The following is a 13,814-nucleotide window of genomic DNA, read 5'->3' as shown; positions in this document are numbered from 1 at the left end:
CCCAGCTGGTTTCTTTCAGCCTCACAGTGTTACCACAAAAGCTTTATTAATTATCTGCTGAGGTTTTCATCATGATAATGTTAATCAAGGAATAACAATTTTGTTTATCAAGAAATACATGAAAGCTATTAATTTGGCCAAATGATTAAAATAAAACAGCAAGAAAGTACAGTAATATTTATTTATATATAAATGAAGTGGAAGTTAGATGGAAACTTTGAGATGGTTGATATGCTAAAAAACTTTGTTATTCTTCACAATGAAAAGTTAAAATATAAGCATCAAATTATCAATGTAACTATTAATTTAGAATTAATCTTATGATAGAATATGGATATTGAGTTTGAGACTTTTTTCCCATGTAATTAAGTAATGTTATAGGCAATAAGATGGCAAGCTCTAGAGTTGAGTTACTAAAATAGCATCCTGGTCCCACCAGTTACTTACTATGTGACCTTAGATAAATTACTTGAGCTTCCCATGCATCAATTCCAGGGCAATATTATTAACAATATCATTGATTTGGAGTGTGAATTAAATGTAAAGCATCTAGAATAGTGACTAGAACATAGTAAGCACTCAATAAATGCTGGCTGTAATTATTATTATTAGAATATATTTACTGTTACACATACTAATATCTGCAAGGCTTGTATACGTAGTTTTACAGAGATTATAGTAACAAGTGATCCACAAACCTAATGATGTTTACTTTTACTACAGTAACCCTCATTAAGTTACTAAATCAACAACAGTAAATAATCCAATTTGACTCATTTGTTACTATAATTTTTGCTAATGGCTGCAAGGAAGCTCTTTCTTTTGAACTGGACAAAAGTCCCAACCTCTAGGATACTCCAGCCTCTAGGGTATAACATTATTGAATACATAGATGAGAGTATTGATATGATAAAAATGATACCCTTAATACTACCAGAAGGAATAAATTGTCACATCTTTTCAAGAAGAAAGTTTGGAAACATATGATAATCACCTTTTGACTTAGTAATTTTACTTCCAGGAATCTACTCTGCAAGAGTAGACATGCAGACAATTTACACCCAAAGATACTCATCACTGTAATATATACAATAAAAAAAGTAGAGAAAATCTAAAAATCAAACAAGGCAAATTCCTGAATTAATTAAGATATATCTACGTGATAGAATAATTTGTAGTCATGAATAGATGTATTCATGCATCGTGAATAGATTTTTTTCATTTCTCTACCTTTAATATTCTCATTATCAATAAATCAATACTGAATACTTCTGTATCCATGGCTCTGTAAAAGGTGTTACAATTAGTAAGAGATAGAAAATCCTGCATCAGATCCCCATTTCCTGCCCCAGAGTATTCTTACTGATTTTAAAGGAATAGGCTTTACAAGTTAGAAAATAATATGGTATAACATATGGTAGGTTTCAAGTAAGTGGCACAATACAACCCTCATTTCATCCCTAAATAATGTGCTTCAATATGATACAGTTAACTTATATGTCTTTTAAAATTAGCCATAGAACACATATTGTTATCTTATAAAGAATTCCTGGAGAAAAAAATCCTGTCTTGTCCTAATATCCAGAAAACTTATCCATTCCATTAGTGATTGGCAAGTTTTTAATCTCAAAAATATTGTAAACTTCAGAATTAATCAAATTTTCCCTCTTTTAGCTTTTAGCTTTTGGAAAACTTAGAGCCATATATGTGGCCCACTATGGTGGGTATGTATTTTTTGCTTCATCTTTCATCCTACTCTATTATTCCCATCTTTGTTTTCATTAATTTGCCTAGACTTTAATTGGGGCTGCTTTATTTATTTTATATGTCTTTGTAAACCACCTTATATCCTTGCTAAATATACACACATATATATATATATATATATATGTATATACACATTACATACACATTAATAGAAGTAATGCAAGGAATTAGGAGAATGTGTCAGACAGTTTAGGCTAAGTTATGATGTCCTAACAAACTACCTCACTTTTTCAATGGCTCACAAACCAAAAAGGTCAGTACTTGATCATACCACATGTTCATCAGAATAAGCTTCAGTTAGGTTCAATATTGTCTTTATTCTAGGATTCACACTGAAAGAGTAGCCCTGGACTAGTATACTGCAGGTCTCATGGAAGGGGGAAAAGCACAGCTCGTTGAAGCTTCTGCTCATAATTGGTCCATATCACTTTCACACATACTTCTTTGGCCACAGCAAGTAATTTACCAAACCTGATATCAATGGAACAGGGAGGTACTCTTCCCATAGGGAGAGACCACAAATAAATGAATAGCACTATAATCCAGTCCATGGAAGAAGGAATAATTGTGCTTTGAGGTTTTTGAAGATGTCTACAGCTAGAGGACAGGATATATGATGGAAAGTGCTAGATGGCATTCCTCAGTTTCTCTACCTGCAAAATGGGGATGATAACATCTTTATCATGTTGCTTTTAAGAGGGAATGAAATAAAATATGTAAAATATTCAATTAATGTTGGTTCTCATTACTTCATTTTGTAGATCCTTGGGAAGCCAACAGAAGGAGCAGGAAAGTAATCATGTCAAACTGAGCTCTTGTCTTTTGTTTCCAATCATCTTGCATTTAGTTTCCCCATCTCAATGGATGACTAGTCCATTCTTCTAGTTGTTCAGGCAAAATCCCTGCAGTCAACATGATCTCCTCTCTTAAGTTCCACATCCAACCTACCAGTAAATTCTGTCCGCTGTCACTCTGAAACATATTCAGAACCCAACCATTTCCTACCACCTCCACTGCTACCACCTTCACCTGAGCCATCAAAGCTTTTGCCTGCATTACTGCAGTAGCCTCCCAAATACTCTCTCCACTTTACCTTTCCTCCACCAAATTCTGCTCCCAATATCACAGCCAAGTTTTCTGTAAAACACATAAATGAAATCATTCCTTGCTCAGAACCCTTCAATGATTCTGCATTGCACTCAGTAAAGACCACAACCCTTTAAATGAGCTCCAAGGCCCTAAATGAGCTTATTCCCTGTTATCTCTCTGACCTCACTTCCCACTCCTCTCCACTTTGTTCAACCTCTGAACCTTTCCACATTTCAGCCATTCTTTCTATCCCTAGAATGTGCCAAGTACACTCTCACTTTTGGATCATTGCAGGCTCTTCCATGTGCCTGGAGGGCATTATCCACAGATTATCCTTGCCTCCTTCAGAGCTTTGTTCAAATGCCACCACCTCGTAAGACCTCCTGTGGACACCCAATACCTCAGAAATCCTCCCTCACCTTATTCTACTTTGTCATTTTTCATGGCACTTTTCACCTTCTATCATCCTGTATAATGATTTGTTATATCCATTGTTCATCATCTCTCCCTGCTGGAATGTTTGTTCTATGAGAGCAGAGCTCTGCATTTGATTCATGGATGTATCCTGAGCACCTAGAAGAGTACAGCACTCAGTAAACATTTGTTGGATTAAGGAGTGTAATATCGTGAAGATAGTATCTGCAAGACTTTGGTGAGTGACTGGGTGTGGTAGAGGGGATGTAGCACTTAGGGTTGGGGACGAAGGGAGGAAAACAGATACTGCAAGGTTCTTAGCCTGCACTTTTGGAACTCTTTTCTTATGAAAATAGGCCTTGGTGTAGAAATCTACTGAAAAACTATCCATTCAAGGGTAGTTGAATTTTACAACTCAACCAGTCAAATTTATGCCTAACAAAAAATTACCCAATAAAACATGAATTTCATAGTTAAACCAGTTAAGTTTACATAATAGAAAGGACTGATAGATTTACCATGAGGTGTTTAAAAAATAAATAAATAAAACTTGGAGGGGATCACTATGAAAGGACCATGCAGAAATAATTTAACTCTTTTTTTCCCCAGTTTGTGCTCCACTTGGCCTTGGAAGGAGGTGAAGAAATGGCACAATACAGTTAATCTTTAAATAATAAAATATCATATATTCTCCCCTCTCTATAATTTTCTCTCTTCCCAAATGGACAGGTTGGCTAAGGAATGATAAGCAGGATTATTGTGCAGATTAATAATTCATTTACTATTTTACTATATAGGGATATTTAGAATAAGGTATATTATTTAATTAGTACATTAAATTTTATTATATCTACACCATATATATTATATATGTGTGTGGGTATATATATATATATTATATACATATGGTATGGCTCATTAGACTAGTGACAAATAGGGATTAAAAACAAGGGTCTGAAAGACTCAGATAAGAGGGAATGTGAAAGCATCTTAAAGGTAGTTGCCATGTTTTATACTGCTATACTGTTATCTGCATCAAACACAGGGCAACATACATAGTAAGAGTTTGGAAGTTATTTGTTGATAGATTAAACAAGAGACGAATTACTTGTAGTTTAAATACCAGCTATACTGTAGACTTGGCTTGAAGGCCAGATGTGCTCAGAGAGACCCTAAATCATTAATCTAGAAAACTGCAGAAGACTAGCTTTATTAGAGCATAAGTATCTTTTTCTTTTTTTATTAGTCACAGCAATTCTTTCTAGAGCATAGCTTGCAAAGGGCATTATGTTAATCAAAGTCCTGGAAGAAAACATATTGAAACTTGCTAATTGAAGAGAGTTTAATAAAAAGGATTAATTTGAAGGTGTGGATAGGGTTTACAGGAAGAGATACAGCAAGTGATAGTGCAGTCTCCCAGGGGAGCTATCCCCACACTTTCCTCCACCACACCCCCACCCCCAGCCTGGGCCTAAAGGATCTGAGGATGGAGCAGTTACTGAAACCTGGAGAAAATAATTCTATGGTGAAGGCCACTTGTCAGGAGTTGCAGCAAATTGCCTGAAGATATAAATACCCTGACTAAATCCAACTGGAAGCCAGGGGCAAGAGAACCCATGGAAGTAGTCCATGGAGGTCCACCTCCCAGGGCACAGGACAGCCAGGAGAAGAAAGAAGGTAAACTGAATTGAAAAATGGAAAACATCAAGCACAGGTACAAATCACTCACTCCACTAAATGTGGTAAGAAGCAGATGTCACAGCAATTCCTATACTAATGAATAAAGCAAATTAGAATCATGTTTCCTTGACATATGCAAATGAACACTGACTTCATTGGGAATTGTGTATTTAGTCTCTAGAAAAATTTTATATACACAAAAAATACATATTTTTATTATGTTAATAGATTATAGAAATAGGTAAAATATGATCAATTGGAAGTCAAATGAATAAATCTTTTAAAAATTTTATACTGGAAATAGATTTTGAAACTTTCTTCTATGAATTGCTTACCATTTTTGCACTTCTACAAAAATACCATTCCCATTAATATTATATGAATATTTTATGGCTAATTTCACAATTACAGTTCCACTAATATGTTGCTTATAATGTTTTCCATTCACAAAATTCATTTTTGTGAAGTACATTGATCTATTTTAATTTTACATTGTATGATATAAAACCTTTCTATTTGCTTTATAATCACCAGACTTTTATCCATTTTATTTGTCAACCTGTTAAGTATCGTTTGACTCACTGACAGCTTCAATTCCTCCTCAAAGTTTATTCCTTAGTTTTGTTACTATAGAAGTCTCATTCTATGAAGTGTGCTGACAAAAATATAGTGACTGCACATATACTTAAAAATAAAAACTACTGTTTAAATTGTCTTTGGTAATTTGTCATTTTCTCCCTTCTATGGTCTGTACTGCAGGAGCTAAAAAATTGGAGCTAAATTTCCAAGTATCCCTGCCATTAGAATCCATCAGTGAGAGTCTCTTGCATGGGATTCTGAAGGTAAAAGAGAAACAAAACACAAAACTATTGTTTCTCCAAGTTGAGCAGCTGTGACCATCACTGGTATTTCCTATGGATCCTGCAATCTCTGGACTGCGAGAAATGAACACAGATTTAGAAGCAGGATTTCTGACTTTAAATCCTCCTACCTTTCCTATGGATTTATAAGCAAGCACCTAACTTACTGTTAATAAATACTGCTCTACAAATATACGTTCTTGCTTGAAACACTTCAAGTTGTTTCTGTTTTCCTGACCTGATATGAACAGACACAAAATTTGGCTTAAAAAGGGAGAGGGCCACTGCCAAACAATAACTAAAAATATGTAGCACTGCTTGTTGGATGGGTAATAGGAGGTGAAGAAATTATCAGAGAGCCTGCAAATACGGATATGCAATAGAAAAAATATTTGGGTAAACTGTCACATGAGATAATTTGGAAGGTGTACCCACTGAACACCTCCATAGAGAAGACCATGAATCTAGAGAACAATGGTGTGCAGAAAAGAGTTAAAACAGCAGAACAGAGATTGCTACCCTTAGAAAAGCCTGCTTGCAAAGTTGGCCCCAGGCTGGTGTCTGAAAACTTAGATTTCAAGGAGGGTCCTTCTCACCATAAGAATGGCTTGCTGTGCCTAAAATATTTGTGAAGCAATATGGTTTATGCTAAATACCTGCTTTCCTTCTGGGAGACTGAAACTTTGGTACGTGCTAGGCAGAAGGTGCTTACATGACCAGTTCCCAGTGAAAATCCTAGGCAATTAGTTGCTAATGAGCTTCCCTGCTAGACAACGTTTCACATGGATTATCACAGCTTGCTGAGGGAGTTAAGCACATCCTATGTGAATCCACTGGAACAGGGCTCTTGGAAGCTTTACCTGGTTTCCTCCAGACTTTACACCATATGCCTTTTTTCTTCCCTGATTTGGCTTTGTACCCTTTTGCTGTAGTAAATCATAGCCATGAGTATGACTATATCCTGAGTCCCATTAATCCTCCTAGTAAGTCATCTAAGCTGAGGACAGTCTTGGAAATTGCCAACACAAATGGGAAATCAAGTTCCTCCCAGATTGTGTAACAGGGGCCTAATTAAGAAATTTCCCTCATTCCTAAGGTACAGAGTCTTCATGCGTCCTACCCAGCTGACTGAATCACCTCCCTGGTTATGGACCAGTGACTGCTATGTGTCTCCCATTCTTCTCCTTTCTGAATGGGCAATTTTACTGTAGTTGTCTTGTGTCTGCTCCACCATGGAGAACTGTATAGGTGTCTTGTCTATCAGCCTCTAACCCACCCTCCTATACAGTATCTTCTTTGTGATGTCGTCCTGAGGCTCTGAAAACCACATTTCTGCTTTGCCAGCTTGTCCCCTGGCAATGCTATGCCCAAAGGGGATACTTGTGGCAGCCCAGAAGGCTGGAAAAGAAAGAAGAGACACTATACTTCCCGTTTGTTCTTGTTTGTGTCTGTGCCACACCAGCCGCACTGGAAGTGGCAGTTCATTTCAGTAGCAGCAGTTGAATCCATTTTGCAGTTTTCTCCAATCCCCACAGAACCAGCTTCATTGCAGCTCCTCAGAGGCATCAACACCAGTGGAGCAATGTCCCTTCCTCAGAGGTTGGGGTCCCAGCCCTATAGAGCACCTTCCTCCAAATTTAGAGATACCAGCAGTGGTTGATCAGCAACTCTTTTATGAATTCTACATTTCAGCTTCACAGAGTCTCTTCTCCAAGCTTCTAAATGTTAATAATTCAAACCTCTTCCCTTTACTCCCTATGTCCTAGTGGTGGTAGCTACAACTTTCTGTGACCTCTTAGAATTCTTATTTTTGACTCCGTTTTTCAAGGACCAGTTATTAACACTTTGTATTAAATCCTCTTTTAAAATAGCTGATGTGATCTCTGACTCCTGATTGCATCCTGTTTGTGGCAGGTGTGGGGGGGAGGCAGTAAAGTGGGGAAGGTAACAATTTGTCTTACAGTTCATAGGTCACCTGACCATGAAATGCCCCACCCAGACTTAATGAAGAACACTGCATCATCTAGAGACCCTGGGCTACCAGCCTGCTGCAGTGATTGGAAAGAACTTTCTGTTGTCTCTCTTGGAGAGTGTGTAAGCTTCAAATGTGGCAGGAAGTGTGAAATGGGTGTTAGGTGGACAGAAGGGCAGACTGTGGCAGAGACCATTTAGCTGTTCACCAAACTTGTTCCCCTTTCCTCCTAGGTAAATAGCTAAATTACAGTTTCCAGAGACTTTGCTTTTAGGTGTGGTCACTTGATGGCTCTGGCTCAAACTGGGTGGCTTAACCAAGAGTAATTTATTGTCTCCCAGTTCTAGAGGCTAGAAGTCTAAGACCAAGGTGTTAGCAGGGTTGGTTCCTTCTGAGGGCTGGGAGGGAGAAGCTATTCCATGCCTCTCTCCTAGCTTCTGCTGGTTGGGACAATCTTTGGCATTCCTTGACTTGTAGAGGCATTACTCTGATCTCTGATGTCTGAATTCATGTTGACATGGTATTCCCCCTCGTTGTATATCTGTCTCCAAATCCCCCCTTTTCATAAGGACGTCAGTCATATTGGATTAGTTAACTATGTCTACAATGACCCTATTTCCAAATAAGGTCACATTCAGAGATAGTGCGGGTTAAGATTCACCATGTGAATTTTAGGGGGACACGGTTCAACCAATAACACTGACGACAAAATGTAGTGTGATGTATACCACTCCCAGGTTGGGCCCATAAAAACACCCATATTATATATGCTCTCTTTCCCATGCCTTCCTCTTAGATATCAAACTCTAGGGACCTTGAAATCCACATACTGAAGAAGCCTGGAACCTTGAGTGATGTATAGAGCAGAATCCCAAATGCCACCTCATCCTTATGCTGACTGGACTCTTTGTGAGTGAGAAACATCTGCTACATTGAGACACAGAGGTTTCTGCAGCTATCTGTTATAGCAGCTAGCATTACCTTAGCTAACACAACTACTTTGTTGAAAGTAAGTACTCTTTAAAAAGAGTATCATTATTCCACCTAGACTTTTATCTACACTTCTGGGACAGCACTTTAATAGAATAGTTACCTTATATATGCCTAATCTTCCTCTAAGCAAAGAGCTCCCAGAGGGTAGGATTTATGCTTCATTTTTTATCTCCTACACTGTCTAGCACAAGTTTTTGAATTAGCACTGAAAAGTATTTGTTCAGTTGAATAAAGGAAAATAAAGGTCCAAGCAAACAGGGAAATTATATTAATACAGAGTCCATATGCATTGATTCATTGTGATTGTCAAAATTCTTAACTAATCAATTTAAACAATTTTCTTTAAAGTAAACCTATGCATTTTAATGAAATTTTCCATTCAGAAGAGTGAAGATGATTCATGCCTAGAAAGCCTAAGGAAAATGATTCTAAAGAATTTCACCTGGTCATCAGACCACAAAGCTGATGCAGTCATTGAGAATATTTAACACTGAAAGAGGGACAGACATGTGCACAGACCCAAAAGTCACAGAACATAAGCCAGAGAATCAAACGACAGATTTCTTGAGTAAATAGAAAAAAAGAAATATTATGGACATTTGTAGAAAAGCACTGGTGAAATTTCCTGAAGGAAAAAGTATGTCTAAACTGCAGTTGTTTCTGAACTTAAAAGTAAACTGTCAGTTCTTCAAACTAGTGGTTACCAGTCAGGAGAGGAAAGCAGGGAGGGGCAAGACAAGGGTAGGGGATCAAGAGGTACAAACTATTACGTATAAAATAAGCATTAAGAGGCACAAACTATTAGGTATAAAATGAGCTATATTGTACAACATGGGGAATATAGCAAATATCTTACAATAACTATAAATGGAATATAACCTTTAAAATTGTGAGTCACTATATTTTATACCAGTCACATATAATATTACATATCAACTATAGTTCAAAAAAATTTTTTTAATAAATAAACTGTCAGTTCTTAGTGAGAGTTTGATATTGAGAAGCACTAAAAAAAGTCACTAAAAACACTATTCTCTGTATGAGGAAGGATTAGATTTTACAGTCATCTGAAAAAGTAAAAATTCCAGAAATTTTGGCAAAGGGAAAGATATTGTATTTCTCCATAAATTAGCATATTGAAAATACCTTCAGGAACTTCTCAGCTTTATGTATGAAAAAAAATGGTTGAAGTGAAAACCAACTTGAACCCCTGTATTTCTAGAGAATGCAAGAACGCTATTTTAATACATTATATAGTTAGCTGCTAGCAGGTCAGCATAAATCAACCATTTGTTTTGAGTATTCCAGGTACTTAGAAAGAGAAATGTGTTTAAAGTCATCAAATTTACTAATCTAAGACATTTTTCCCTGGTTATCTGGTGAAATGCAGTACTAATTGGAAGACTCATGTTGGCCTTCCACTATGTAATCATGGGTTTTCAACACAAATCTAGGAAATTGAGTTTCTGAAAATAGAATAATAGAATGATGTCTTTCGTTCAGATAGATAATGTTGACAGGAATGACTTTCCAGGTAACCATTTTGATGGAAATTACTGAATTGCACCCAAGCTAAGAAATTGAAAAAAAAAATTCATTTGCCACAATATAAGTTAATATTTATTTGTGATAATAGTACAAAAATAAGGATGATAAGGTACAAGAAAAAGAGAAAAAAATGTTGAATGTAAAATATCAATAGCGTACTTTTAGAAAATAATTTTAAAAGATAGGGAATTGAATGTGAATACATGGAAATTATATAGATTTAAATGCAATAGTATAATTTAGATACAGGAAGTACAACACTATATCTGGAAGGCAGAGTTACTATTCTTTCTCTTAATTGGGCAAACCAGAGTTACCATCTTATCTCCTTTTGAAATGAAAGAAATCCCAGGAGCTGAACCCATAGGAGTCAGCAAATATTTATTCAGTATTCACAGGAAATGAAATGTTAGAAGGGACTTTGGAGAAAGAAGATTCTTTATGAAAGGGAATAATCCAGCTGGCTCTAGATTCCTGAAATTATCAAAACAAACTACCTCAATAAATAAATTTAAGTAAAGTTCAGTAAAAATTTTTATGGACAATTTCAGCATGTAAGAGACCTTCTGCAAGTCACTTAAGCTCTCTGAATCTCAACTTTCCTTTCTGTGAAAGGGGAAAATAATGGCTAATTGCTGGAACCCGTGAAAAGTACAGGAGCGAATATATGCACATCCTCCAGAATATCTTCCAGCTAACACTTTCTTTGTAGAATGCCTTTTGGTTTAGAGTACACAAATTTCATGGAATGTACGTATTTCTCAAGATAATGCTTTTGGCTGATGTTTACAAAGAAACAATGTAATGCTCAAAACTCACTACACTTTTAACAAAATATTGTGTAGGAAATATCTCTAATTACCTTCCAAATACAATTGTTAGACCATCAAAATCACATTGAGACCTTTTGAAAACAAGGTGTCAACAAAGGAAATATATAGTATGCTTCCAAACACATAAACAACTGTATGGGAAACAATATATTGATTGATGATCAATAATTGACAGTTTAATTATTTTGCTTCTTAACATGGTGTGTGTAACTCACACATAGGCAGTTTACTTTGTCTTCTTTACCTTTTAAGAAACTGAATGGGGGCTATGAGTGGAAAAGAAACACCTTAAAATATTTCACATTTTTAAAGAAAGGGGAATAGTCTACCAGTCAGTACTATTGTACAGAGTATCAGATTTTCATGATTTTGTCACTGACACCAAGCAGGTGATGACTATATATCCAACATAACTGCCACTTAGTAGGGGATCAAAATATGTAAAGAATCTTATAATAAACCATGATAAGAAAGAGAAACCAGATCCTTTATCACTATATATTTTTGAGAATGTTGCTGTTAAACACAGTATAATAAAATACTTATCTACCAGAACTGTCATTAAAAGAAGTTCATACTCAGAATTACAATATCACTATTTTAAATCAAATATACATATTTAAAACCTATTTTTGATTGTTAAAAAGTTTTACTTTGTCAGAAATGTTTTAAACTGTTTTCAATATTTTTTGATAGATGTGTATAAAATACAAACACGTGCTCTTTTAATTGTCTGGAAAGAGTTTGTATTCATGCAGAGCTGCCACATTTTCATTTAAGACTTCCAATCTGTTGCCAAATTTTATTATTCTTTTGTATCTGCTGTGATTGCCAAGCATCATATCAATAAACAGATACTCTCTTAGAGAGAACCATACAGTGCTAAGAAAAATGAAGAAGCTAAACAGGGTCTCTGAGGATGCAACCACATTACAGTAGTTTTCTATTTTTGTGGAGATGCTAAGGACCATTTATTATTTAGGTTATAACTCCATTCACTTATTTGTGAATACCTCAAGAAGTATTTTGTGATATTTAATCTATTTGTAATATTTAACAATACTGATATTAAGGAACAGTGGTTAAGTTTTGAGCCATCTATATTTGAATTAATTTCTGATTATTTTTAATAACTAAAAATCAGATATTTTTCTTTTCTGTACAGATAACATTTTTATTTAAAACTCTTATGAAAGTAATATGAAGAAACATAGCTTGAAACATATCCAATGAAAGGAAAGCAGAAGTAGAAATGTGTCCTCAAGAGATAAAAGATTATAGTCAGTTGCAGTATGAACTCCAATATATTATTTTATAAGCCCCAATATTCTGTAGCTTCCACACTCAGTCATCTCTACTCTCTCTCTCCATTGGTATAATTATCTTTTTGCTTAAAATTGGCCATTTTGAAGTAATAGAAATAAATGATAGAATTTTAGAAATGATGTGTCACTTAGAGACTATTGAGGTAAAATTTTTATTCATCTCTATATTCCCAGAATGTATTCCCAGCTTCCCATAGTAGGCATTCAAAGCATATTTTTGTATAAATATATCAACCAATCTAGCCCACTGTTTCCCAACTTTTTTCACATTATAGAATACATGGGAAAAGATCATTTTGTATGGCACTCTTGGGTAAATGGAGCAGGCTACTTAAAGCAAAAGGTCACTGGCCCAAAGACTCTGGCCAGCCTAGGTGTTGTCCTGCTGCCTTGAGTGGCAGCACAGGGACTGGAAGCCAAATGTACTGAATTGAGATCCACTGGACGATGCCAATCCCAGCTACCCTGAAAAAAAATAATACCACTTCCAAATCAGGCTAAAGTTCTAAAGCCTAGCTCTTAATTTGTTCTGAAGAAAACTTCATCAGAAACACTTGAATAAGGTGTCTTTTTTCCAAAATAGTATTTTTAAAGTTACATATTTGTTTTGTTTTCCTGTAGAAATGAGTCTTAATTACACCCAAATATATATGTAGCAATAACATGAAATCAGAGACAATCTCTGGCATTTGCTTGTAGATGCTATATTGCCTTTGATATCTCCGTAGCCTATAGAGGTACATGACTACTATTTGACTTTTGGCTATCTGGTACACTATCTAGATGTTTGATGAGATTCTGCTTTCATACCCCAGGGTCATTTTCAAGACTTTAAGTAATTACCCATATTAAGTAATTCATCCTGTGCTCCATGATTTCCTTAGCACTAAATTCTGGGTCCTCACTGGATTTAAAATGGAAAGAAAGACAATAAATGGGTGGGAAAATAACACTTTTGGAAGTCTATGCAGCATGAGTGCCTTTTATCTTCTATCTTCTTTGCTCCATTAAGGATGAAACACCTCTTTAGGGCAATAATCTTGGGCTGAAATATTTCATGTTCTCTTTGGAATATTTTTGTCCAATTATCAGAAACATCAATTTATCAGCCAAATAAACAAGTTCCCTTGGTTAATATTCATCCTACTTCATTGATGAACAAGGTATAAGTCATCATTACCCTGAAAAGACTCTTAACATAAGGGTGTTCCCTGTATTATGTTAACATTTAAATGCGCTTCCTTCATAGAATCATCAAAGACAAAATCAACACCAAAAAATGCTGTCAAGCTTGCTCAGCAATCGTGAAATTACATGTGCGTGTATGGAGTGC

General features: G+C 35.7%; 2 long non-coding RNA genes across 7 annotated transcripts in view; one reads left to right on the top strand and one right to left on the bottom strand.

Moving 5' to 3' along the window:
* Positions 1 to 13,814, bottom strand: part of LOC137226255 (uncharacterized) — a 104,640-nt gene that overhangs the window by 18,054 nt on the left and 72,772 nt on the right. The gene's annotated exons all lie outside the window — the stretch shown is intronic.
* LOC137225778 (uncharacterized) lies at positions 2,533 to 6,136 on the top strand. Its single transcript, XR_010944023.1, has 3 exons — positions 2,533 to 3,508; positions 3,880 to 4,947; positions 5,710 to 6,136. It is a non-coding gene; the product is annotated as an uncharacterized lncRNA (long non-coding RNA).

The sequence above is a fragment of the Pseudorca crassidens genome, chromosome 6, assembly GCF_039906515.1.
Source record: "Pseudorca crassidens isolate mPseCra1 chromosome 6, mPseCra1.hap1, whole genome shotgun sequence".
NCBI lineage: Eukaryota > Metazoa > Chordata > Mammalia > Artiodactyla > Delphinidae > Pseudorca > Pseudorca crassidens.
This window is presented reverse-complemented; position numbering and strand designations above follow the sequence as displayed.